Source organism: Elephas maximus, chromosome 2 (genome assembly GCF_024166365.1).
Source record: "Elephas maximus indicus isolate mEleMax1 chromosome 2, mEleMax1 primary haplotype, whole genome shotgun sequence".
In the NCBI taxonomy this organism is placed as follows: Eukaryota; Metazoa; Chordata; class Mammalia; order Proboscidea; family Elephantidae; genus Elephas; species Elephas maximus.
The window spans coordinates 104,261,507-104,288,881 of NC_064820.1; the positions used below are offsets into that span (position 1 = coordinate 104,261,507).

A 27,375-nucleotide genomic window follows, 5' to 3' on the forward strand; every position below is an offset into this window, starting at 1 on the left:
CGATCCTATAGGGAATTCAAAAGTCTAATATTCAGGGCTCTCCAAGAGATTAGGAAAGAGATCTAAGAAAATGCAGATAAAATCATGGAAAACACAGACTGGAAACTGCAATTTTGAAAGAAAAAAAAAATTTTTTTTTTTTTAGCTAGTAGTTTTTAATATGTAAAATAGGTTCAGCCCATTTAAACCTTGCAGTCTTCCATTATCCCCAACATTATCTAAAAACTTAATCCACTTCAGTACTATCTATATAGCTATTTAAAATAAGCATTTTCCCTTTAAAATTGGCGATTATCATATGGAGGTCTGTGAACCTCATACATGTCACTTGCTAGGTGAAAGTATAATATTTTGGTGCCTCCTGGTGCCCTGGCTCCTCTCCAAGTTCCCAAAGGTGCCAAACTAGGAATCAGCTGAGATCTTAGGGGAAGCTGGGCCCTCTAAAGCCAACCCAAGCCCAAAGTTTACCACCATCCCAATGGAAGACCCATGAGTGTTTTATTACATCTTTTCAAATCTTCTCTTCTGCCAGCCAGTAAAAAGGATCATCACTGAAGAGAATCTAAAACCAAAACCAAACCCATTGCCATCGAGTTGATTCCGACCCGTAGTGACCCTACAGGACAGAAGAGAACTGAGCCATAGGGTTTCCAAGGAGAATGTGGGGGATTTGAACTGCCAACCTTTTGGTTAGCAGTGGTAGCTCTTAACCACTACGTCACCAGGTTTCCAAAATACAGAGAGAATGAACTAATATTTGGAATTAACATAAATTCAGAACCGATTCTACTCGCTTTTAGCCGTTCTGTTATTGTGTTGGGGACACTACAGCATCGAGGCTCACAGTGGTTAAGAGACTGCTTGGTGAGCCAGACAAACCTGAGTCTGAATTTCTTCTTTGCTGCTTATTACTAGTAGGTTTATTTAGCACCACTAAGCCTCAGTTCCTTGTCAGTAAATTGGGAATAAGATTTCTTTTGTCAGAGCCATTGACAGGTTTAAATGAAATAAAATATATAAAACACTTAGACCAGGGCCTGGCAATTAGTAGGTACTGGAAAACATAGCTTTGCTGCTGTGGTTACTGTAATTAGTCTCATACTCAAGGAAGTCTCAGACTAAAAAAGATATCCAGGCATGTCCTATCTTTGATAGTATTAGGATCTTTATTTAACTTATACGTAAATTATAACTTTAAAACTGAGAAGCCTCATTAGCAAAATTTCAACCCAATGAGATTTAGTGAATCCTTGGTAGTTTCTTTACTTGCTATTATTGAAATTTTTGGAGAATCAGTGCATTCTGGAAAAGCACACCCAGTTTTTTCTTGAATTTAGTCATAAGAATCGGGGTCTATTCTATCCTTTTTCACACAGGAAGTTATAATCCAAACGTTCAGCATGAAATGGTTATAAAGAATTTGGGTACATCCCCCAAACCCTGTTCTGTCTCAGGAAACTGGGGGAGGGGAGACAGAGCAACCAGGTAGATGTTTATTGTGTTATTATTTATTGTTTATAATTTATTCAAGTAAATTATAATGTAGTTATAAATTTATAATTACTTACAATGATAATTATAATTTACTTAAATAATTTGTTACTGAATGGAAATGTGAATTTCTTTCCTTGGCTTCTAAAACACTGCTGTCTCCCACATTCAATCCTATCTCTCCTCTTGCACTTTCTTACTATGTTTTTCTGACTGGTTTTCCTTCACCAGTTTCCTAAATATTTGTTTTTGCAGAAAAAAAATGTGTATACTTGCTTATTTCTTGTTTTTGATGCCAGATCGGAAGGGCCGTGACTCAGTACATCATCTCTTAAAAAATTACCACTCCTGTGCATCATTTAGAAAAGCTAGAGGTAATAGTATGTGTTATAACTTGAAGCCTTTTATTGAACAGTTAATTATTATAGGTCCCTAGATGGTGCAGACGGTTTGCACCTGACTGCTAACCTAAAGATTAGCAGTTCTAACCCACCCAGCAGTGTCATGGAAGAAAGACCTGTGATTTGCTTCCATAAAGATTACAGCCAAGAAAACCCTGTGGAGCAGTTCTACTCTGTAAAACATGTGGTCACCATGACTTGAAACCAACTCAATAGCAACAGGTTGTTTTGATTGTTTGTTTAGAGGCAATAGTATTTGTTATCACTTGAAATCTTTTATTAAGCAGTTAGTTATTATAACACACAGTAGACAAAATAATATCCTCCAAATACATTCAGAAAAGACATGAAAAAATAGTAGATACAATTGGCAGTGAGAATTAGTCATGGCCCTCTGATGAAAAGCCTTGTAATAAAAGGGATAAAATGGGGGTTTTCTTTTTTTCCCAAGACTGTAATCTTTTTTTTTTTTAATTTTTATTGTGCTTTAAGTGAAAGTTTACAAATCAAGTCAGACTCTCATATGAAAATTTATAAACACCTTGCTATATACTCCTAATTGCTCTCCCCGTAATGAGACAGCACACTCCTTCCCTCCGCTCTCTCTTTTCATGTCCATTTGGCCAGCTTCTGATGCCCTCTACCCTCTTATCTCCCTTCAGACAGGAGATGCCAACATAGTCTCATGTGTCTACTTGATCCAAGAAGCTCATTCTTCACCAGTATCATTGTCTATCCCATAGTCCAGTCCAATCTGTGTCTGAAGAGTTGGTTAGGAATGGTTCCTGTTTTGGGCTAACAGAAAGTCTGGGGACCATGACCTCTGGGGTCATTCTAGTCTCAGACCATTAAGTCTGGTCTTTTTATGAGAATTTGGGGTCTGCATCCCACTGCTCTCCTGATGCCTCAAGGGTTCTTTGTTGTTGCCTGTCAGGACAGTCATCAGTTATAGCTGGGCACCATCTAGTTCTTCTGGTCTCAGGCTAATGGAGTCTCTGCTTTATGTGGCCCTTTCTGCCTCTTGGGCTCATAATTACCTTGTGTCTTTGATGTTCTTCATTATCCTTTGCTCCAGGTGGGTTGAGACCAATCGATGCATCTTAGATGGCTGCTTGCTAGCGTTTAAGACCCCAGACGCTGCTCTCCAAAGTGGGATGCAGAATGTTTTCTTAATAGATTTTATTATGCCAATTGACTTAGATGTCAAAAGGGGGTTTTCTTGATTCTGGACACATGCAACTTGAAAGTTTAAAAAAAAAAAAAAGAATCATACTCTAAAAATTATTGAGAAAACCTTAAAGTTTGTTTTAAAAAATTAACTATTGAATTTCCAGCTTATGAGTAAGCTGTGTATTGTAGCATTGTTACCATGTATTGCAGAACTGTCTGATGAGAATTCTTACAAAAATGAGTAATCATGAGCACAAATAACATCACTTCTGCCATGTAACTCTGGGCTTAGAAGAGCCAAAGCTCATAAGTGACAGAGATGTTTCTAACTCAAACTAATTACTGTAAAATATTTAGTATTTAAAATTCAATTTTTGGCAAATTAATAATGAGTACTATTGAAGCAGCAGAAATTATCACCGACTCTTTTCATTAAAGCCAATATGAAAATAGTTGTGGTCCATAATAAGGCATGTCATTTTATTGCTGTAAGAGTTCTCAGACAACTTTGATTTCAGCCTCCTCATTGTTCAGGTGAAGAAACTGAGGTTTGGATTGCATTAGGAATTTCTCAGCAGAAGACTGAGGTTAAAGTTGTTAGTTCCAAACAACAGAATCCACTCTGGCTAGTTCAAGCAAAAAAGGAATTTCTCAAGGTACGGTGGGTAGCTCACAGGGAAAGACAAGAGGGTCCAGCAGTCAGAATCTAAAGCTTCACAGCCGGGGACAGTGCCCAACCATATGGTGGCGGCTTCTGCTAAAATCCAACTTGCCACCATAGCTCAGTCCTATCGCATTAAGAAATAACTTCTAGCCTGGAGGGGAGAAGCTCTGCAAAGGAATAAGCACCCAACAGAGAAAGAAATAGCTTTGTGATGTTGGTCCTGGCTCTGCCATAAATATCTGTGTTAACTTTGTCAACACACTTCTAGCACACGGAGTTAAGGTGCTTACTTTTTCCATCTGTAATACAAGTGAGGGAGCTGGATAAATTCTTTGTGTATTGTGGAAAGTATTGCAGCATTCAGCGTGAGCGTCACCCTACAAACCTTGTATCACAGGTGGTTTATGAGATGAGTGTTAAACAGGCAAAATTTTTTATTTTAATAATTATACATGTATTTTAATGTGCTATAAAAAATAAACTAGCACATCAAACTCATGATCTTGTAGATATTTTTGCTTAAGACAAGGCTAAATTAAAAGTTTAAAAGTGAATCTACATGAAGAAAATATTAAAACCCCATGTGTGTCAGAGTAGAACTGTGCTCTGTAGGGTTTCCAATGGCTCTGACCTTTCAGAAGTAGATCACCAGGCCTTTCTTCCTAGGTACATTCGAGTGGACACGAACAGCCAGCCTTTTGGTTAGTAGTTGAGCACTTAACCATTAGCCCCACCCAGGGACTCCTTTAAAGAAAATATTAAGTAAATGTAATATAGATAGGGCAGATTTAAAAATATATATATCTTGTAGGTAATGTACAAATGACCAAAATTTGGGAAACAAGATCTAGAGCAGTGATTCTCATATTTTAATGAGCATACTGAATCAGTGGTGTTTTTATTAAAATGAAGATTCTGATTCAGGTCTGGGTTAGAAACAATTCTGTGTTCCCAATAAGCTTCCAGTTGATGCTGATGATGCTGGTCTGGCAACTACACTTTAACAAAGATGCTGAATGTGGGTAGTTTATACTTACCTTAGTTTACCTAATGTGGTTATAAATGCAGATTCCCAGGTTCCAAGCCTGGTTGGGGCAAAGCCCAGGAATTTCTATATTTAATAACCACACCAGGTGTTTCAGATGCAGATGATCAGAGGGCCCCACTTGGAGGGAGGATGAAACTTGGGGAATGTGACAGGCACAGCTCGTTAGGGGAACAATAATGTCCCTCGTCATCTCTAAGGGAAGGAGCCCCCCATCTACTGGCCTGCAGCGTAAGAGTCTGTGGAAAATTTATATCATAACAATGCGATTACTCATCTGTATTACTCAGGTGCACAAACATACTCACCGTCATTGAGAAAGTCTGACGGCTGCATAACCCTGGGGGCTGTGAGGCCCAGGCCCATCCCTGTCGGGGTATGGCCTGAGTGATCATCCTGTGCTGTTTTTGCCACAGAAGAAATGAATGCCAGTGAAACGTAGATAAGCTGAGATTTAGTTTAAAATTTTTTTTAATATATATTTTTTTAATTAAAGAAAATACTAAGGAACAAAAAATAGGAAATATTTAAGCTATAGTTTCATGAAGAAGTATTATGAGGATAGGGTCTTCAACTCAGGGAATTATAACATATTAGACTTGGAAGCCCTGGTGGCGCCGTGGTTAAAAGTGCTCAGCTGCTAACCGAAAGGTCTGCAGTTCAAACCCACTAGCTTACTCTGAGGGAAAAAGATATGGCGATCTGATTATGTAAAGATTTATAGCCTTGGAAACCCTATAAGGCAGTTCTACTCTGTCCTATAAGGTCACTGTGAGTTGGAATCAACTCAATACCAGTGGGTTTGGTTTTGGTTTTTAGAGTTGGAGGACCTCTTACTTTCAACAAATTTATTTAACAGAAGCGAAAGAAAAGGAAATAAGGTGCCTGTGAAGGGGAAGCCAGAGGGACCCCATACTTTTGACTGTGTGGTGGGGTTTGGGGTAGGAAGTGGTACAGATGAGCTTCCCCTCTTTTTTTTAAAGCAGTCCCCTCCATCTGTCTGGCCTGGAGGTCACTCCATCGAGGCACTGAGTCACTGCTTAGTTGCCACTAGCTGAGCCTGAGGTCGTTGTTCCTGAAATACTGCCCTCTCCTCACACAGCAAAGCTCAGGGTCCAAAGTCTTTATCGTGTCTGCGTTCGGCTTTAGGAAAAGTTGGGTTCCACATTTCTTTTAAAATTTTATGACTTTATCTCTCTTACTCCAGCAAACCAAAAACCCAAACCTGTTGCTGTGAATTCCAGCTTACAGCAACCCTAGAGGACAGAGTAGAACTGCCTCATAGAGTTCTCAAGGTTGTAATCTTCAAGGGGAGCCCTCGTGGTGCAGTGGTTAAGACCTCAGGCTGCTAAGCAGAACTGCTAAGCAGTTCATAATCCACCAGTCCTCCTTGGAAACCCTATGGGGCAGTTCTGCTCTGCCCCATAGGGTCACTATGAGTCAGAACATGACTCGACATTTTTTTTTTTAATCTTTAAGGAGGTCGACTGCTACATCTTTCTCCCGTGCTCACTCCATCATTCCTTCTGTATTTTTCAGTTGGCCTTCTATAAGAAAGAGCATTTCCTTTCTCCCTATGTATTCATTCATTCATTTATAGCAGTGTGGACTCATGAATTCTTATTTTATTCAATGGCTTAAAATCCATTACTATTATTATTTATTTCGAAGTTTTTAATTGTAATAATATATTACAATTAAAGTAGAATTACTCCTTCGAACTGCTCTTCTAAAAACTGCGTTATACAATTAGAAATGTATTTGAGAATGCTGGGCTTTATTATATTATATTATTATAGTTTAAAAAGAGCTCTTTGGGGAGACTGTATTTGCAGAGAGCCCTCACCGCTGCTCCCCCATTCCAGCAGCGTCAGTGTGACAGCCTAGGAGCGACAGACGTGCTGAGCACCCTGCACGTGGCCTGTGTTATTAAGTCAGGCAGGCCGGGGAGTCCAGCCTCCTGACCAGTCAGGGGAGTCGGGGTGGGGATGGGGGCGGCTCCCTCCCTGAACCGTCCGGAGCTCCCGGGGCGGGGCAGCTCCAGGAAGAGGGCCAGGAGGATCCTGCGTCGTCACCTCGGGACCCGCCCGGGCCCATCACGCTCTGCGGGGGCTCAGAGCTGAAACCAAGGGGCCGAGCCCAAGCAGGAATGACAACATTCTGAGAGCAGCCCCGCGCGCGCGGCCGCGAACGGAAGGAGTCAGACGCAGAGTGAGTACTGATTTCTGGCCGCTTTTCTCCAAGGCTGTATCTGCTTCCGATCCGGGCAGCCTGGGCCGCCGCCTTCAGCCCGGGCCCTGCGTTTCCACAGCTTGCACCCTGGCAACTGACTCACCAGGCTGCGGACGTGTGTTCTTACTGTTATCTTGACCCAGAAGATAGATTTCTTTCCAGATGGTGTCTAAGTTACCTTGTGTTTCTCGTGGACGCCTCCTCCCTGTCGATCGCACTGTTGCTGACTCTTCAGTTGGGAGTGGGTCTGGTGACCAGGACATGGTAGGGTTACAAAACAGGAGATTTGTGTGACCAGGCAAAATACCGAGAGAAGAAAAGCAGCAGCCGTGTCGATTTGGTTTGGCACTTTTGAGTCTAGAGTTGGACCCCCTCCTACTCCCCGCACCCCGCCCCCGCCGCGGTGTTGACCTCGGTTTTAGACAGTGAGCTCACTCTGTATGACCTTTCCATGTACCTGATCCATGCTGGGTGTATTGCCTGCGTGTTCTAACATGTTTCCGTTCTGTTTCCTTGAAGACACCTTGAGACTGTTGTAGGATGGCATCACGGAGAGTTACCTTGTACTTATCTTTCAAGAGTCCAAAGTGTTTTTACAGAGGTTTAACAATCTCGTGTGTACTGGTGAGGCGCCAGTATTCTCCACCCATAAAATGGGCAAGAGGGCAAGTTCTTTATTCCCATGTTATAAAGCTTGAGAAAATGAGGCAGAGTTCAGTCAGCTTTCCTAAAGGGTGGGACCCTGGGGCCTCCTTACTCTTGTTCTACGAGGCCACCAATGCACCAGAGGAACAGGACTGCTTACTCAGTAGCTCTGTGAAGTTCTGTGAAGTTCCTGCTGTTCGAGATGCTTTTTAGAGAAAAACCTCTGCTTTGCAGGGAAACTCAAACAAGGAGAGGCATTTAAAGGGGATCCATTTGTTTTCTAATGAAGTAGAGAGTACCCCTCCTGATGTGTTGCTTGTGAACACCGAATTCAGCTTTTCCACACTGATTTTTCAGTACCTTAAAGGAATATTGAGTTGCTGGGAATGTAGTGGGAAGGGAGGAAGTAGAGGATTAAAAGAAGGTAGTGAAATTTACAAAATCCTGGGGAACTAGGAAAGGCCACTTCTGCAGAATGGTGGAGAAGGGATAGGTGGCCAGCAGCCACAAGGCTGGATCGCACATCGGTGAGCGCAGCGAGGACTGCGCAACAGTGTTTATAAAGCAGCACATTCCAGTGTAAATGTTGGTTGTGGTTCAGTTCACATGCTTTGTGAGAGGATTCCCAGTGCATGAGAGCAGTTGATTATATAGAATTAGTAGTGAGTTTCAGTTCCTTGATTGTTCTCTGGTAGAATTGGCTGAGTGTAATTTCTCCTCCACAGTGAAAATTTAAAGGTATCTCATAAAATAACGGCTTGAAAGAATGAAACCAGAAAGAAAAGAAAGCCATTAGGAGAACACGAAGAATTAATTTGAACTAACTTCTTGGAATCAGCCAGGTGTTTATGTTCCTAGTCGTTGTAATAATAGTTATATCTTTAAGGTAGAACTATTTACTTTTCCCCAAAATATGAATTATCTAATTAGCCAAAAAACAAAAACTCAAAACCAAACCATGGAGTCAATTCCGAGTTATGGCAGCCCCATGTATTGCTCAATAACACTGTGCTCCGTAGGGTTTTCAAGGCATAGCTCCAGGTCTTTCTTCTGAGGCATGTCTGTGTGGGTTCAAACCACCAGACTTTCAGTTAGTATTCAAGTGCTTAACCTTTTATTCCTCTAAATGGTCAGTCTGTTTAAGTCAATACTGCACAGCCCACGTTCTCTTGCGTACACATATATCTTTGAACCTTTTCTTTCATTATACCTATCATTCTTTTATTTTGGAAGCCATATGAGTTTGGAATACATGTTTTAGCATCTCAGTGTGTCTGACCTCATAAGGAACATATTTTATCCTATAGTTTTTCTGAATTAATAATCTATACGTTGGAAAACTACAATGGGTCTTCAAAAGCAATCGAATTTTATTTTTTCCCTGTGATTAGCTCTTGACTAAAAATGTCAGCTACGAGTGTTTCTCAGTAAGGGAGCTATTGGCATTTTGGATGATAATTATTAATTGGGCAGGGATGTCTTGCTCCCACTGAATGCCAAAGAAAGACCAAAAGCACCCTCACACATTTTTAAATACCCCCAATTTGATGCCACCTCCCCTCGTTAAGAACTACTGAGCTCCATTATTTTTGTTGAAAGCCATAAAAATAATTACTCAGTATTATTCCCATTTTTTAAACGCACTTTACATCTCCTAAGACTTGTCACGATAGTCTTCTGAGCGAGTCTGTATACTTGGACATTGGTCTGCACTGGAGATTTGGGTGGAGACTGTGTGTAATTATACTGCTGGCAAGATGACTTTGTCATTTAGCCCATTATAGTACTGTCCTGTCTATGGTAGGCTATAATAATAAACTATTAGAAAGTGCCTAATAGGTTCCAGTAAAAGAATAGGTCAGCGTAATCAATTAGAACAGAGTACTAATAGTTATAGGTGGTGGTTGTTGTTACATGCCAACAAGTCAGTTATGACTCATAGTGACTCCATGTACAACAGAACAAAATGCAGCCCAGTCCTGTGCCATCTTCACAATCATTGCTATGTTTGAGCCCATTGTCGCAGCCACTGTGTCAGTGCATCTCCTTGAGGGTCTTCCTCTTTTTCACTGACCCTCTACTTCACTAAGCATGATGTCTCTCTCCAGGGACTGGTCCCTTCTGATAACATGTCCAAAGTGAGACAAAGTCTTGCCATCCACACTTCCAAGGAGCATTCTGGCTGTACTTCTTCCACGACAGATGTGTTGTTTCTTCTGGCAGTCCATGTATTGAAAATTACTATATTCTAGTCATATGCTGAGTCATTTTCATGCTGTGATGATAATTCAGCTATGAGGTAGATACTCTTATTTTGCTCATTTTACAATTTAGAAAATAAGAGCCTGATCTCTTAGCTGCCACACTATATTGTTTCTTGGGACATATTTAACAGCTTTCCAAAAAATGAGGCTCAGTGCATGAAAAGTTATCATCATAGTCTTATTCAGCTTACTTAGAATGCAAACTTTTTACTGTATTCTGAGCCCTTTTGAAGACAAGGCCCACGTCTTTGGACTATATATAGCACCTACCATGGTACTTCCCACATAATAATTTCTCAATAAATAGTTATTGAATGGAAAAAATATTTATTTATTTATTTTTATAATATGAATAGATCCCTAAGATGCCATTGCATTAATAGAGAGATTTATCCTGGGCAGGTAGAGATGATTAAAAAAAAAAAAAAAGTTAATTTTGTTCTCTAGGTTTTACAAGTAAAGTTTTTAAAACTTAACATCTGTTTTTTGGCTAAAGATTAAAGAGTAGATAATCAGAAAAGAAGGAGCCCTGGTGGTGCAATGGTTAAGCACGTAGCTGATTACCAAAAAGTCAGCGGTTTGAACCCACCAGCCACTCCAAGGGAGAAAGATGTGTCAGTCTGCTTCCATAGAGATGACAGCCTAGAAGACCCTATGGGCAATTCTACTCTCATATGGGTCACTATGAGTCAGAATCCACCTGATGGCCCCTAACAACAACAGTCAGAACAGATCAATCAAGAAAGCTTCCAGGGTCAGATGTGGTGCTCCGGATACAGAGTGAGGCATGATTCATGTAAACAGATATAAAGAGACGATGTGAAAAGTACTAGAATAACCTTGCTATGAAGGTCTGTAAAGGCTCAGTGGAAGATTGAGGAAAGGAGGGTGGGGTTTAGTTTAGGGGCCTATTTTTCTGCAGGAGGACATTAGGAATGTGAATCCTTAAAGGAGATCTGCAACCAGGATGCTGGTCTAAAGCAGGAAATAGCAACAGCCAAGATAGACACAGATCTCGAGGACGGAGGTGTTCTCTAAGTGAAGGACAGTCAATCAGAGGCAGGGTATACTTCCAAGGTCCCAAGCACTGGCTCATCATTCATTATTTTCTTAATCACTTTCTCTGATACTTTTCCCAGACTTCCAGTCCAGAGACCATAGTTTTTCCCTGTGCACTTTTACCTGTGCCGTTTTGTGGGTTTGAGAGTTCTGGTTAATCCTAGGAGTCCCTGATGAGATGTATCGCACTGGGCAAATCTGCTGCAAAAGGCCTCTTTAAAGTGTTAAAAAGCCAAAATGTCACCGTGAGGACTAAGGTGCGCCTGACCCAAGCCATGGTATTTTCATTCGCCTTATATGCATGCGAAAGCTGGACAATAAATAAGGAAGACAGAAGAAGAATTAATGTCTTCAAATTATGATGTCAGTGAAGAATATTGAATAAACCATAGTCTGCCAGAAGAACGAACACATCTGTCTTGGAAGAAGTACAGCCAGAATGCTCCTTGGAAGCAAGGACGGTGAGACTTTGTCTCACTTACTTTGGACTTGTTATCAGGAGGGACCAGTCCCTGGAGAAGGACATCATGCTTGGTGAAGAAGAGGGTCCTTGAAAAAGAGGAAGACCCTCAAGGAGATTGATTGACACAGTGGCTGCAACAATGGGCTTAAACATAACAACACTTGTGAGAGTAGCTCAGGGCCACGAAGTGTTTCATTCTGTTGTACATAGGGTCACTATGAGTCAGAACCGACTCAGTAGCACCTAACAACACCACAACTGATCATTCATTCTTGACAACCTTCTCTTGTAGACACACTGAACTTTCTTTACATGTCAACTTCAAATGGAAATTCATAGATTTCTGCTTTGTCCTGGGGCTCTACACATTTTACTAGAGGCCCCCAGCAGACTGGGTCTATGTTGTCAGCCCTCTAATTAGACTTTGAGAGGTTGCAGGTTCCTGCTGCTCATCTTCCTGTTTGTTTCTTCATCAACCAACGCAAGGTGATAAAGAGGACAGACAACCTCATCAACAGTCAGGATAACCAGCTCCTGAATCCCATGGATTTCTTATCTTTAATGACACACTTGTCTTAAATCTAGTTATGTATCTCATGTCAGGCTGCTACCACATGGTGGATATATACCCTGAACTAGATTAGGAGAACCTCAAATCTCATTTTACTCACCTTTTATCATTTTTACTGATTCCGGTCACAGGAAAGGATGGCACGCCTTAGTTACAAAATTGTTGCTTGGTCTGTTTTGTTGTTAGTGTGTGTTTGTTTCCTAGAGGTCCCTTTCCTACTCTTCTTTAAAAAAACAAAAACATTGTTTTATTTGGGGAGGATTTCTTTTATGTAAGTAAGGGGGTTTGGATCTTTTTTTTATAGAATTTACCTTGATAAACTTTTTTTTTTTTTTGCCAGTTATCATTTTCATAGCTCTATATGGCTGGTACATATTGATCATAAGACAAATAGGTGAGAAGTAGGTGGGTGGTGAAGATAACCCTGACTAGAATCTCACCAATAAGTCTTGCTGATGGGTTACTAAGGAATGATAAAGGGAACTCGAATGTAAACAAATCAAAAACCAAACCATACCTACTACCATCGAGTTGATCCTGACTCATAGCGACCCTAGAGGACAGAGTAGAACTGCCCCATAGAGTTTCCAAGGCTATAAATCTTTTATGGGAGCAGAATGCCACGTCTTTCTCCTCAGAGCATCTCATGGGCTTGAACCTCTGATGTTTTGGTTAGCAGCTGAATGCTTAACCGCTGTGCCACCAGTGTTCCTTATAAGCAGTGCCTCCTAATTAGCAGAAGGGTGTGCTTTAACGGCTGAGGTCCCCTTAGAAAAAGGAAGAGAAGGTTCTCAGTCCTTAAACAAGATGAGTAGGGTAATTCCACAGACTTCCCCGAGGCCCTGGGGCAGCCCCATCCCTTGTCCTGGGAATGCTTTGCACCTTCTTGAAATTCTCTAAGACAGTGTTTTATGAAGCGTGGTCTGGAGACCGTCTGCATCGTATTCACCTGAGTTACCATTCAAGGAATCCTTGGGTGGTGCAAACAGTTAGTGTGCTGGGCTGCTAACCAAAAGGTTGGAGGTTCAAGTCTGCACAGCAGTGCCTCAGAAGAAAGGACTGGCAATCTACTCCCCAAAAAACCAACCATTGAAGAGCCTATGGAGCAAAGTTCTACTGTGACAGACATGAGTCCGCCATGAGTCAGAGTCAACTGGAACTTGTTAAAAATGGTGATTTTGCAAGCCCCATCTTGACCTACCCAATCAGATTCGCTGGGGGTGGTGTTGGCGAATCTGTGGCTTAATAAGCTCTCTCGGTGCATCCTCACACCTTTTAAAGCTTGATAACTGCCGTTTTAAGGGGTGAGTTGGACTACAGAGCCCACCTGTAAGTAATCTTTTGACATTAGCAGTGCAGTGAAATCTTGATGAGAATTCTAGCTATCCACAGGGGTTCAGGCTTTCTGAACCATACTTAGGGGCCCTATGGAGCTCTGGACCGATTGATGTTCATGGCCCACTTTTGCGGTCTGAGCAAGGGCCTGGACTAGCACCATTTCACTCAGTGTTTTCATAGGACTTTGAGACCCTGTTAGTACGTGGGCATATCTCTCTGAACTCTGTAATGTCTTGAGGCCCCCCACACAAGTGACTTAAGCATTAAAGACTAAGAGCCAACCCTAGAGCCTCCAGAATTGCCCAGAATAGAGTGAGAGGCAGAGATGTGGAGGAGCAAGAGAACACCGTTCCTACAGAGAAAATAGGGGCTAAGCCTCCTATGCATATTGTTTCTTTTTATTAGCTATAGGATGAGGGTGGCCAGGGAAAGTAGCAGGAAATTGGAAACATTTGTATATTTTTAAGTTATATGTTTTTTTTCCTCTTTCCTGTTCATCATGAAAATAGGAAATTGTGTTTATATTCAACCAGGTGATTAAAATCCTTTTATACAACTCTATTACTATGAGTAGTAATTGTCAGAGCCCCTGAATACAGATGTTCTCTTGCAGACATGTTCTCATGTCTAAAACAGTGCCTCACATGATTCTAGACAAGCCTTGTCTCATCATATTTATGTACAAAGATGTGTCAGATTCAGAGGGCTTAGTCTACAGCAGGGATCTGAAACTGGTACCCAGAGTTTATATCTTCCAGGTTTCTTAACTTCTCTTTCATATTTACCACCTCTTTATTTTTCTGTGCTGTATTCTGAATAATGTCCTCACGTCTGTCTTTCAGTTGCCTAAATCTCTCTTCAACTACATACAGTTTATACTTTAAACCTTTTTCAGCTTTATGGTTTTTATTCTTTTCTTTGTCTCTGAATTTTAAAACATTTATTTTAAAGACTTTCAGATTGTTCTATTATCTTTATTGAGCTCTTAAAGAGCTATTATAGACTCCCATTTTTGTAACTGCTGACTCTCCCTTATGGTGCTTTACTTCCTGATGGAATTTGAAAAATGTGACTTGGAGCTCATCTTCAGAGAAGATTGTTTTTTACAAGAGCTGTTTTCCTCATGTTGTAGACGTGTCTCTACCAGATAGTTTTTAATGTGCCTCTGCTTGGAACTATTCAACGTTCAACAGAGTTAATATCTTGGCTCAAGGCCTCCACTCCACGTGTATAGAGTGCATTTGGGCCCTGAATGCCCAAGTGGCACAGATTTGGAATTCCTGTTTCTCATGGGTGTCTATTTTTACACCCGTGGCACCAACCAGAAAGAAAGATTCCTTGCCATTGCTTTGGGCAGGTGGGCAGTTTCAAGGCCTGGTTTTGTGCTTAATCAGTTGTTAGTAGCTCCTGGCTTCATGCCAGTAGCTCAGCATGAAGCCTGTAGTCAGGCAGGATTCCTTTCTCATTAGGGAATTAAATTCCCAGCGTCCAGCTGTCAAGAGTGTTTCTGATGTCCTCATGAACCATTCAGCTTCATACCTGCTCACTGGAGAACTTTGAGTTCCCTCGCCATTTTGTTACTTGGAGATTTCCCTTCTTTCAACCTTAAGGAGCCCTGGTAGCACAGTGCTTAAGCACTTGGCTGCTAACTGAAAGGCAGGCAGTCTGAATCCACCAGCTGCTCTGCAAAAGAAAGATGTGGCAGTCAACTTTCATAAAGATTACAGCCTTGGAAGCCATGTGGGGTGGTTCTACTTTGTCCTATAGGGTTGCTATGAGTTGGAATCAACTTGATGACAATGGATTTTTTCAAGCTTAGCTATGTATTTGCATTTTTTTCTTAAATTTTATCCAGTATTCCTAGGTGTCTGGAACAGAAGGGGTGCTTGCATCAGAATATAACTTCCTTGGGTTTACATAATGTGTTTAAAATGCTTGAAAGCCTTTAGGTGGGGAAAGCATGCTCTGGTTTCTCATAAGGTCCACCCAACCCCACCCCCTCTTATCTTTATACTGGCCTGATTCACTCATTCATGTCACCCGAACCGTATTTTCATTTGAACTTTAGATCTCTGATGTACAGAGATAGATAAATATTATTATTAAAAATTTCAGTTAAGGCATTTGAAAACTGCATCCTGTTTTTGTTTTTTAACATTGTTGTAGCTAAGCTGTGTATTGGATGTGTGTGGCACCAGGGATTTCTCTAACGTTCCATAATACCTGCCCATAAATTATAGCAACATTAGGATTGGCGATACCTACAGCATACTAGTTCTTCATAGTGCAAGAGGGGTGTGGGCTACAGGCATAGTCACAGGTGTCGCCTGTGGAAATTGAGTGGCGGTTTCCACTAACCTTTAGTCCCTCAAATATTCTTGAGGTACTGTGGGATCAGCAGGTGTGCCTTTGTCCCCCTCTTATCTTTTTAGGGAACATCTAGCCTTTTCAGTAACGTGGACTGTCATTATTAGCACCAAAAATCTTCCTTTTAAAAGTGGCTGGAAGGTACTTTTGAAAACTCATTTTGTGAGTCTCTCCTGATATTTTATGTGTTCAGGTTCCTTTCTTTTGACCAAATGAAAGTGTGAATAGAGACAGAATTATCAGGAGGGAAGCACTAATGGATAACATGGTAGAAAACAAGCTATTCAGTTACCATTTGACTGACCCACTCTAGAGCTATTTTGTTGTAAAATACTGAAAGCAGTGATTCTTAACTTAGGCAGTTTCAGAATCACCTGCCGGGCTTACAGTTTTTTCCACTACAGAGTTCCCTCCCTTTCCTTGTAGGTTTCTAAGCTTCCTTTACCCTCTCCTCTCACCCTCTGCCTCTCCTTGTGATGATTCTGTTACTGGACCACCTCTACGCCTTGTGTGAAGAACCACAGAGCTAAGGTGTTCCTGCTTGGCCAGTTACGTTGTCCAGTGTCTTAGCATGACACTCACTGACAGCAATCATTATATGTATTTTGCATCTAAAATATTTATTAATGCATGCATGTTGTACATATAGTTTCGGTTATTGTAATTAGTGACCATTTTTCCCTTAGCAGTGTTCTAAAATGTACCCCAAACTAAATATATTCTACATGATATCTTACCCTAACCTTCGAAGTTCAGAACTTTAGCCCTCAGGAGTCCACATCATTAAGAAGCAAAGTACTCCCTTACTGAATATTCAGATTTCAGGTAGGAAAGGTAACCTCTTTTGCCTATTGAGTTTGATCCTTCCATTAGCTTCAAGAATGTTTTAATTATTACAGTATTAGGTGCTGAAGTATTTTTAAACAACATCCTTGTGGTAAGCCAGGATTCCTAGTCTAGCAAATTGGAATTGTTTCCTTCTCCAGCTTTTCTGACAATCATTCTTATACCTATTGACATGTCTCCAAAGATTGACTATGATGAATACCCATCTAAAAAAAAAAAACTAACTAAACCTGTTGCCATCTAGTGGATTCCTACTCATAGCGACCCTATAGAACAGAGTAGAACTGCTGCGTAGGGTTTCCAAGGAGTGCCTGGTGGATTCGAACTACCAACCTTTTGGTTAGTAGCTGTAGCTCTTAACCACTACGCCACCAGGGTTTCTGAACACTCATCTATACACTTGCAAATAAAATCTTGGCTAACGTGCCTCAACTCCATTCCAGTTGAAGTAGTGGTAAGCCACATCTGTGTGTGTATGTGCACCTTTTCCACATCCGCTAAAGGGCAATGAGCTGAAGTTTGGGCCAGGATTTAAAATAGAAAGACAAGGAATAGAAATCAAAGAAAAACTTAAGAGAGGACATTCTAGCTGAGACTAATGTTCGAGAAAATTCTGGCGTGCCCTGGGGAACGGGTTGGGCCCAGCAGCATGTGTGTAGTTTGGAAAACTCTCCAGAATCCAGATATTTGAAAATAAATGGGAAAAAGAAAGCTAAAATTTATTTATTGGACAACTACTGTGATAAGCAGTTTACATAGGTTTCCATTTAATCCTCTCATCAGCTCTAACAGGTTACTGGGTAAGGGGTTATCATGACAATTTTATAAATAGGAAGACTGCAGCCCAGAAAGATTAAATGACTTAACCTGGGTCACATAGATAGCAAGATTCTATTTGATTCTAAAGTCTTTCTCAGTAGACTATACAGTTTGTATCTAGGCAGTTTAAATTATTGAGAGAGGAGTTTGTATCTAGGATCAAGTATGCACTAGAAATCAATATCGTGCTCTTTATTGTTAAGCTCAGTATCTTAATACTGTTCAAATTCTGAGGGATGAGGTTTCCTGCTTGTGTGAGAGTATTGTACACTGATTGCAATTAGTGGATAATAGTGTAGTTGACAGAATTTCTTTGAACGTTTTATGTAGGCAGTAGTTGTTAGCTGCCATTGAGTCAGCCCCTGACTCATGGTGACCCCTTGCATAATAGAACAAAATGCTGCCAGGTACTGCACCACCCCCGTGATGGGTTGTGGATCAGACCCGTGTGATCCATAGAATTTTCATTGGCTGATTTTTGGGAGTAGATCACCAGGCCTTTCTTCCTGGTCTGTCTTAGTCTGGAAGCTCCATTGAAACCTGTTCAGCATCATAGAAGCACGCACACTTCCACTGATAGACGTAGTGGCTGCACATGAGTTACATTGCCTAGGAATTGAACCCGGGTCTCCATCATGGGAGGCAAGAATTCTACCACTGAACAACCAATACCTCGTAGGCAGTGGATAAGAAATAAATTAGCCATCTTTGGATATAGTGAAATCTTTAAATAGCAGAATTAAATAGCGCATAGCTAAAAACTCCTTTAGTGTTTAAGAAATGCGCAACTTTTTTTTAGGTCGAAGCGTAAGTAGCAATGCTCATATTTTTATGTCAGTGTAAATGAAACCTAATTAAAAATCTATGTTTCCATTCCATTGAATTTTTTATCTAAGGGGAAAGTGGGATGAAATGCAATGGAAGGTACTATTATTATTCTCGTTTTACATATGAGGAAACTGATGCACAGAGCTTTTAATGAACTTGCTCAAGGTCACGCAATTCATGCATACCTGGAATTCAGGTGGCCTGGCTACAGAGCCATTCTTGTAACCACTGAGCAATTCTTTCTCTTAAATGTTTACAAAAATTAAACTTTCTATCACTATACATTTGTGAATTTGTTTTTCTTAGATGCTTTCAGGAATGATATTTTATTTAATTCCCTATTTTCATTTTGATTATGTGAAAGTCAGTTTGGGTAAGAGAACCTTGTTATAAGTTCCATAATTTAAACCTTTGTATTAAAACCCTGGTGGCATAGTGGTTAAGTGTTACAGCTGCCAACCAAGAAGTCAGCAGTTCGAATCTACCAGGCACTCCTTGGAAACTCTATGGGGCAGTTCTACTTTGTCCTGTAGGGTTGCTATGAGTTGGAATTGACTCGACAGCAGCGGGTTTGGTTTTGGTTTTCAGTGAGAAGCGGGCTGCTAGAATGGTTACATGCCAAGCCCTGTTCTCAGCCCCCATAATAGGATGGGCTTTTTATGAAGATTTTCTCAGAAGTTCCTCTTCACTTTCTGTTAGAGACATTTTGAGTCTATGGTCCCTGTAGAGATTGAGGCTGGTATTTGGCTTTATAGCACAAGGGCCCATAAAAGGTCACCATGTTTCTCTCACCCTGCTCTAGGTCTACACATAAGGAATGAATGCACTGTGGAAGCCAAGATAGAAGGCTTCCGAAATGATTGTTCAACAGAGCTCAGACTTTTTCATTTTTATAAAATATCATCAATAACTATTGTTATGGATTGAATTGTATCTCCCCAAAATATGTCTTAAAATCCTAACCCTTGTACCTGTAAATATGACCCTGTTTGGGAATAGAGGTTTTCTTCTGTTATGTTAATGAGGCCATACCAGAGTAGCATGGGTCCTAAACCTAATCACTTCTGAGTTAAAAAATGAGCAGACTAGACATAGAGATACACACAAGTGGAAGACAGGTGCCAAGGAACATTAAGAAACACCAAGGATTGCCAGCAGACACCAGAAATAGAAGAGAGGCTCACAGAAGGAATCAACATGGCCCAGACCCTGATTTGGACTTTTAGGCTCCAGACAAAACTGTGAGAAAATAAATTCCTATTCTTCAAAGCCACCCACTTGTGGTATTTCTGTTACAGCAGCACTAAGTAACTAAAACAATTATATATGCTTTAGATGAGCTCATAATATTTTAGGATTTATACAAATCTGTGCTCTTGTTACCAAGATTCCTCTTTCTTATTTGACTGGAACGTAGACCTAAACAAACTATACATTTGAATCGAAAGAAAATGTCACAATGTAAAATATTTTTGTACTTTTTTTCTTTGAGAAAAATAAGATTAGTATATATCTTCTCAAAACAATGGTCTCCACAGAACTGCTCTGCCATTCTGAGGCTGAGGGAAGAGAAACTTTTGAGGCTGTTGGTTTTCGTATGATAAAAATCACTGCTGATTATTGACTTACCATGTACCAGGCTCTGAACAACACACCCTCATTAACCCTCACAACCACCTTATGACTTAGGAAGGATAAGGAGCTTGGCTAAAGTTGCACAGCTGAAATTAGAACCCAGGTCTGTGGACCCAGAACCCATTCTCTTAACCCCAATGTTCCCAATTGAAAATCTGTCTTTGGCTACATTGTTTAATAAGCTCCACATAAGTATAGCATATACTATTAGAGTTGTAGAACCAAAGATTTCTCAGCCCTGACAGTTTACGGATGAGGAAACTGAGTTCCAAAAAGTTAACAGCTCATTTTCACACATCTTGCCAAGGGCAGTCTTCCTTGTTGTTCTTTCTTTGTGTAGCTTCTATTAGCTCAATTCGTTTGACTCATAGCCTAAATGCTTGCCTAATAGACCTTCTGTAGGGAAGGGGCCGGAACAGAAATGTGGCTGTCCTTTCTGGGTCTGAATTCTCTGCTTTGCTTTGTCTTGGGCAGCCAAAGGTCAGACATTTTTGAAATTATTTCATGCATCAAGTGAGGCAACCAGGATCTCTACAGGCATGAACACAACCAAGAAGAGATGCTTTTTTACTCTTGATGACTAATCTATGCTGTGAAGCTTGTGCTTATCCTTGCTCCCAAAATAATTACTATCATCCCAGAAAAAATACTGGAAAACTGGAGTTTACAAAGCAGTGAAGCAGTTGCCTTAGGACCGGAAGCTCGACTTCATGCCTTACATGGATTTTTCATAGCATTTCAGGTGGTCCGATGTCAGAGCTCATAATCAGACAGTCTCAGGGTGTGGCCAAACGTTCTGCAGTCTCTTTGGCTTGGATTTAGATCACAGATCAGCTGTGGCTATTGTCCCAGTTGCGAGGCAACAGTTGGATGTTTATTTTGAGGTTTGCCCACATATTGCATCAGAGCCCGGAGCTTCAAGTATACTCCACTTCCCAGAGCAAGTAATACTTGGAAACACTAATTTTGTCCTAAATCAGTATATCCATTTTATATGTTTTATGAATTTAATATACATAGATATATATCCTAGATATGATAATCTTCCGTCCCCCCCCATAGTGTTCATATTACCCACTTTCACCCTGTTCTCCTCCACCTAGCCCATTGCACGGTCGCTCTGACTTCTAACTTGTGCTCAAGCGCTTGTGCTCACCTGAAATGCCTACCCCCATGCCAGCCTCCATCTCCATTTGTTGCGAATTCCAAACATTTTGTTTAATTTTTGAAATTAGGGGAGTCAACATTTTATAGCAAAAATCCATGGTCATCATACTCAGATCTAGGTTCAAATCTCAGCTCTATAACTTCTTAACTATGTGATCTTAGATAAAGTTACTTGACCTCCGAGTCTCAGAGATAATAGTGGAGATAATAATGTTCACCTTCCGGGATTTTATATGCATTGGAATCCACTAGTTTAGTTTTTTGTTTTTAAATATTGAAATCGGATAGGAAAAGCACCTTGTCACCGTTCCTGGCACATGGAAGATTCTATAGTCCCTACCTCCCTGTTGATTGTGCCACAATAAATATTGAATAAATAACCCCTACCTCCTTTATGAAGCCTTTTTTACCTGTCTTCCAAACCTGTGCTTTAGAAATAAGTCTCCTTCTTTTGGCTCTTAGAACATCATATTGTACTTAAGGTCTTTTCGCAATCAGCCTTGTCTTACAGCACATTCTGAGATGCAAGCCGTCACTGTAACTGGGTCTGCTAACACAAAGCCATATTCTCTCTGGAAGGGACAGACCCACTGCACTCATAATGATCCACTGTTTATCTTTCATTGGAATCATGATCTCTAGCATGACTAAACACTATATTATACAACCCTGCAGAAGCCGGAACCTGTGTAAGGTGGAAGCCTGTCAGAGAAGGAAAACTCAAATATTTTCCACCAAAGCGAGTGATAGAAAAGTGGTAAGACTGCACCCTCTCAAAGGTGGAACTCACGAGACCCAGAAAATGAGGCAGTCCTGTTGAGTTTCAGCTCTCACAAATTTTCACTGTCTTTTGTTGGGTGACTGTATTGCAGTTCTCAAAAATACCGTTATTATGCTTAATAATTAAAGGTTTTGCAAGAAATCTGTCAGGATGTGACAGCTTGGCCAACAGTGGACTAACTTCAAACTTAAATAGCTGAATATTCATTTCCTGAAGTGGATCATTATATCGATACCATTATAGCGAATCACCACTATGGAAGGAAAGGTATAAGCCTGTACTCAGTGGGTCTATAAATGGTGTTTGTGAAGAATGTGAGTACTTTCCTTAGAAAAGCCCCTCATCAGCCACCTGTTGTATGTCCCAGGTGTCTTACAGGAAACAGCTCAGGGATTTTTTTTGTGCATGTGTATTTTTTCTTAAGTTGCACAACTCCTGGGTTGATGACAGGTATGATGTAAATGATGCTATCCTGATTAGTTTTCTAACCTGCACTTTGAACAGAATTTTTTTTCCTTGTGAATTTTTAAAATAATAATTTATTCTACTTGTTTGCTGTTGTTGCTGAGAATACACACAGCAAAAACACACACCAACTCAAGTTTCCATATGCACAACTCGGTGACATTGACTACACCCCCCAAGCTGTGCAGCTATTCCTACCCTTCCCCTCCGAGGCCCCCCGCCCACACCAAAAAAGCCCTCTGCCCCTTAGGTTCCCATCCAGTCCCTCAAGTTGCTGCTGTCAACCTGATCCCATGATAGATCCCAAAAGAGCACAGGGCTCAAGACAGACATTCTCCATCAGTCAAGCCAAATCACTGTCTGGCCCTAAGAAGACTTCAAGGGATATTCTTGGTCCAAGGTCCAAAGATCACCTCAAGGTGACAACTTCAGGGGCTCATCCAGCCTCCATGGCTTAAGAAAGTCTGGATTCCACGAGAACCCCAAATTCTGTTCTGTACTCCCCTCCTGCCCTCTCCCCACTCCCCCGATCAGGACTTTTCTATAGAATCCCTGATCAAAATTTTGAGGAATAAACCTCATATAATGTTACTTTTGAGCCATCAGATAATATTCCTGTGTTCATTCATATGCAAATTCATATATTGATTTAACAAATACTGAAGTACCTACTATGTGGCAGGCTCTGGGGATACAGTAGTGACTGAGACAGGTATGGACCCTGCCATCATGGAGCTTACATTCTGGTTGGTTTATAGGTCTTTTGAGGAAAGAACTTTTTTTTTTTTTTTAACACCTGTGATTTGCTTTCATGTATTTGAGATGTGTTATTACATAAGAACCTGGTCATGGTTCAGAAACAAATTGTTTTTCCCTTGTGTGTTTGGCAGAACTAATCTTAAAAGTTAAAAATCAGTTATTGATTTTTCATATTTTATGAATTTAGAGTAGTTTTAATATTTGGTTTGTGTTTTTCCCAAATTGCCCTAACATTTGGCATCTAGTTTGATTCTCACAATAACCCTGTGGGGCGCGTGGCATTCCCGCCGTGAGAAGGTAGATGCTCAGCAGGTTCGATTGACTTGTCTGTGGACTTTTGGCCACTACGGCATCCGTGAGCCTGAAACTTAAGTCTTCTGATGTATTAATTGCGTTCTTGACTCTGGCTTTATTGTTAAACTTGAGAGTATAAAACTATATCTTCATTTTTTTCTTTAAAAGAAAAATCAATTGGCGATTAGAAAATGGAAGCAAATATTTGATTCAGTAGTGAGTTTTGAGCACCCCTCTGCTACTGCATACTCAGCGCTGTGGAGACACTGAGCGAGCAGAAGGCCCCTGCCTCTTGATAAATTAATTGTGTCCTCGTTGATGAGATGTGACATAAGCTTTAAAACGAGCTCAGTAACCCTCCAACGCAATATATGACGACTAAGTGAGAATTACAGACATACATAAGGGATGAGAAAATGATTTGAGCTAAAGTAGATGTAGGAGTTGTTTCTTCAGCTAAATCTTCAAGGGTAGGGGTAGGTGGTCTGGGCAGTGAGAACGGCAAGAGGAAAGGCTTAGAGGTGGGCATAAGCATGACAGTGATAATAATACCTAGCACTTGCCCAACAGCTATCACATGCCAAACACTGTTCTAATTGCCTTATGCATTACTTAGTTTTAAATCAACCCTATAAGGTAAGTAGTATTGCTATTCCCATTTTACAGATGAGGAAACTGAGTCACAGAGAGTTTATATAACTTGCTCGAGGTTGCACATTCTTTAAATGTCAGCTGGAATTCCACCAAATAGTTCAGGAGTCCTGGTGGTACAGTGGTTAAAGTGATCGATTGTCATCCGAGAGATCGGTGCTTGGGAACCAACAGCAGCCCTGTGGGTGAAAGATGTAACAATCTGCTTCTGGCCACGGAAACCCTTTGGGGTCTTTATGAGTCAGAATTGACTTGACAGTAGTGGATTTGGTTTGGTTTGGTTTGGTTAATCTTGAGTTCAGAGCCCTCTCTCAAACTCTTGACCAGTGTGTTACACTGCTTGGTGAGGTATTCATGAGTCTATAAGAACACTATCCTGACTGGAGGGGAGACTTAGGTTGGAGCCCTAGTGAGATACTTAGTTACATAAGCAGGCTAGGTCAAATAATGAGTCCAAAAATCAGGCAGAAGATGTCGGGCTTTATCCAGGACACAGTGGGAAACCATTGAGAGTTTGATGTTTTATCAGAGTGGAAACATGGTACAAATTTAATTTAGGTAGATTAGTCAGGCAGCCGTAGACAGAAGGAATTAAGAGATAGGGATGAGGATAGAGGTGGGGGTGGGAGAGAGTAAAGCAGGGAAACTATTAGAAGGCACTTGCCTTAACCCAGGTGTAGGTGATAACGTGATTAGGCCAGGAATGTGGATGGCAATAGAAACCAAAAGCATAGACTGGTGATGCAGGCTGAAACTAGCACTGTGTTTGAATCCAGGTGATTCAGGGCCAGGTGATTTCCCTACATTACCTCATTTGGCCCTTAGATCAACTCCAGAGGCAGGTGGTATTGTCCCCGTTTTACAGATGAGCAAATGGAGGCAAAGGGTTTTGATTTGATTTGGTCCTCCCTGCCTGCTGATGAGGTAGGGAGAGTTGCTCACACAGTAAATACTTAAAGTCATGGGATAGATCAACTTTCTGAGGGAACAATACTATAAGAGAGACAGCAGAGGGCTTGTGACAGAGTATTAAAGAACACAGAGAAAGAGTGGAGCAAGTGAAAGGGGCTTCCAGAAGGAAACAAGTGAGAGGCATGGGGAAAGAGCCTGAGGCTCCCAGCGTCTCTGCGCCCAAGTAGAGACGGCGATTCTGTGAAACTGCTCTAATGGTTCATCTAGTGGAAAAGGAGAGTGGCTGTGTGGCCTGATGTGCTTAAAAAAAAACCTGTTGCTGTCGAGTCAGTTCTGATTCATAGCGACCCTATTGGACAGGGTAGAACTGCCCCACAGGGTTTCTAAGGAGCAGCTAGTGGATTCAAACTGGCAACCTTTTGGTTAGCAGCCGTGCTGTTAACCACTGTGCCAGCAGGGCTGCCATGTGCTTAGTAGCCCGCAACAAAGGCAGATCCAGGTGTATGGGAAGTGATTAGTGTTGCAGGTGGGAGGATATGGGAAGGCTGCCAGCAATAGTGTGGGGAGAGGAAGCAAGGTCTGACAGGAGAAGAGAAAACTGAACTCATCAGATGCCCCACTCCTTCTGTGTGATTCCTGAACCAAGCTAGCAAGGAACAAGGGGAGGGAAGTCATGGAGAGACTGAATGACTGAAGGGAAGGGAGTGAGGATTCAGGCAAACCAGCTGGAAGGCCCGGAAGAGACTGAAAGTCTGCTGGGAGCCAAGCAAGAGGGGAAGGGACTGTCATGTGGTAGAAGAGAGATAAAAGGATTGAAGGGAATGACTTTTTCATCAGTCAATTTAATAGCTTCAGGATAGACTAGCAAACCCTCTAGGACCCCATCCCTCTTACAGAAGCTCTTCCCCTCCCCACCTGGCCCAATCACTGAAACCTGTGAGAGAGCTCACAACCTCCCCACTCCCATCAGCATCTCAAGTCTTCGAGGTTATTCCTGGGCCTCGCTTCTCCCCTCTCACAGCCTCACTAGACACACTGCAGAACCAAGGTGAAGCCCTGGATAGAGACGTGCAGTAGGTAAGAATGGGGTCAGCAGATTGCTGCACCCAACAAACAGCTCTTTTAAAAGGACCCCATCTGGTGGAGGAGACCATTCATGGCACAGTTGTGTAATTACGTGCCATGCCTGAATATAGTGCTATCAGTAAGTGGACAGGGATTGGAGAAGGAGGGTACCCACTGAGACTGATTGCAGTGGTTCTGAAGTCATGATGCCAGGACTGGGAGCTACCTAGATGACTTGAAAGGAAAGGTGCGTAGGATTTGGGTATTTTGAGGGGGAAGAAGGACTCCACCTAGTGGCATCCGTGTGAGAAAAATATAAACCGGGAGATGAGTGAGATACGCTCTGAGACGGGGGTGTCTGGTGGCCTGAAGGGGAGGTTCTACATTGGAGGTGAGGTGGAACTGGACAGTGGGGATCTCTAAAGCCAAGTGAAATGATTTCTTTGTGCTGGAGTGGGCAGCAGGAGGCATTGCTGGTTCTACTTCAGGGGGTGACATGTGCGTGAGAGTGGCGTGCAGGAAGGCTAACCTCACCAGCATAGGTGGGGCAGCTGGCAGGCTGGAGCCTGGAAGAACTTGGCAAAATGTGTATGAAAACGCAAAGCAGTTTCCACTTTCTAAGGATCTTACAGCATGTTATCTTCCCTGTATATCACCAATTATTTACTGTGGTAAACTTCCAAAATTATTACAGTAGCAAGTCAAATTTAAAGAGAATTGTTGAGTACAGGTAGTTCCTGGGTTACAAAGATCAGCTCTGAAGTGTGTTAAGTCGAATTTGTAGGTTACGTAGGTAAGTCAGAACAGGTGCACATGGTCCTTTTTAGCCTTATTTAGTGCAAGAAAAGGCTCCAAACCTTGTCAGTGACTTAAAAGCTGCACCTGCAGCAAGTGAAGGTGATTGTGATGAAGAATTTGTTGCAAGTAGGGGTTGGTTCAGTTGTTTCAAAATGAAGGCAAATTTATGTACATTAAAAGGCAAGTAGTAGTTAGTAAGTTTGATGTTCATAACCCAGGGACTTACTGTAATGTCAAAAAGTAACATACCCATTTTAGTTAAGTACAGGATTAAGTACTTAATCCATTGTTCGGTGCTGCAGCTGATCTTTTTTTTTAATCAATATCAGTTTGTTTTAATGCAACCTAACAATGTTGTTGTTGTGGACCATCGAATTGATTCTGAATCATAGTGACCCTATAGGACAGAGTAGAACTGCCTCATAGGGTTTCCTAGGCTATAACCTCTACAGGAGCATGTCGTCAGGCCTTTTCTCCCACTGAGCCACTGGGTGGATTCGAATCACTGACCTCTCAGTTACCCCTCAGCAGCTAGGAACATTAAACATTGTGCCACCAGAGCTCCTTAACCTAACGATACCCAAGATTGTTTGAGATGGGCTTAGAAGTCAGACATCTGTTTGATCATATAGGACTCTCTTCACA

The 27,375-nt window shown here is 41.4% G+C and overlaps 1 protein-coding gene across 15 annotated transcripts in view; it reads left to right on the top strand.

Moving 5' to 3' along the window:
* The window catches only part of CAST (calpastatin), a 128,606-nt gene that overhangs the window by 39,413 nt on the left and 61,818 nt on the right, over positions 1-27,375 (top strand). For 2 of the 15 annotated variants that reach the window (XM_049869475.1, XM_049869484.1), the window contains exon 1: positions 6,902-6,982. The exons of 12 other annotated variants lie outside the window; for them this stretch is intronic. The gene's annotated coding sequence lies outside the window, so the exon portion shown is untranslated. Of the gene's footprint in view, positions 1-6,802; positions 6,983-27,375 lie in introns of those variants that run through there. One more of the 15 variants, XM_049869498.1, reaches the window with a different exon arrangement.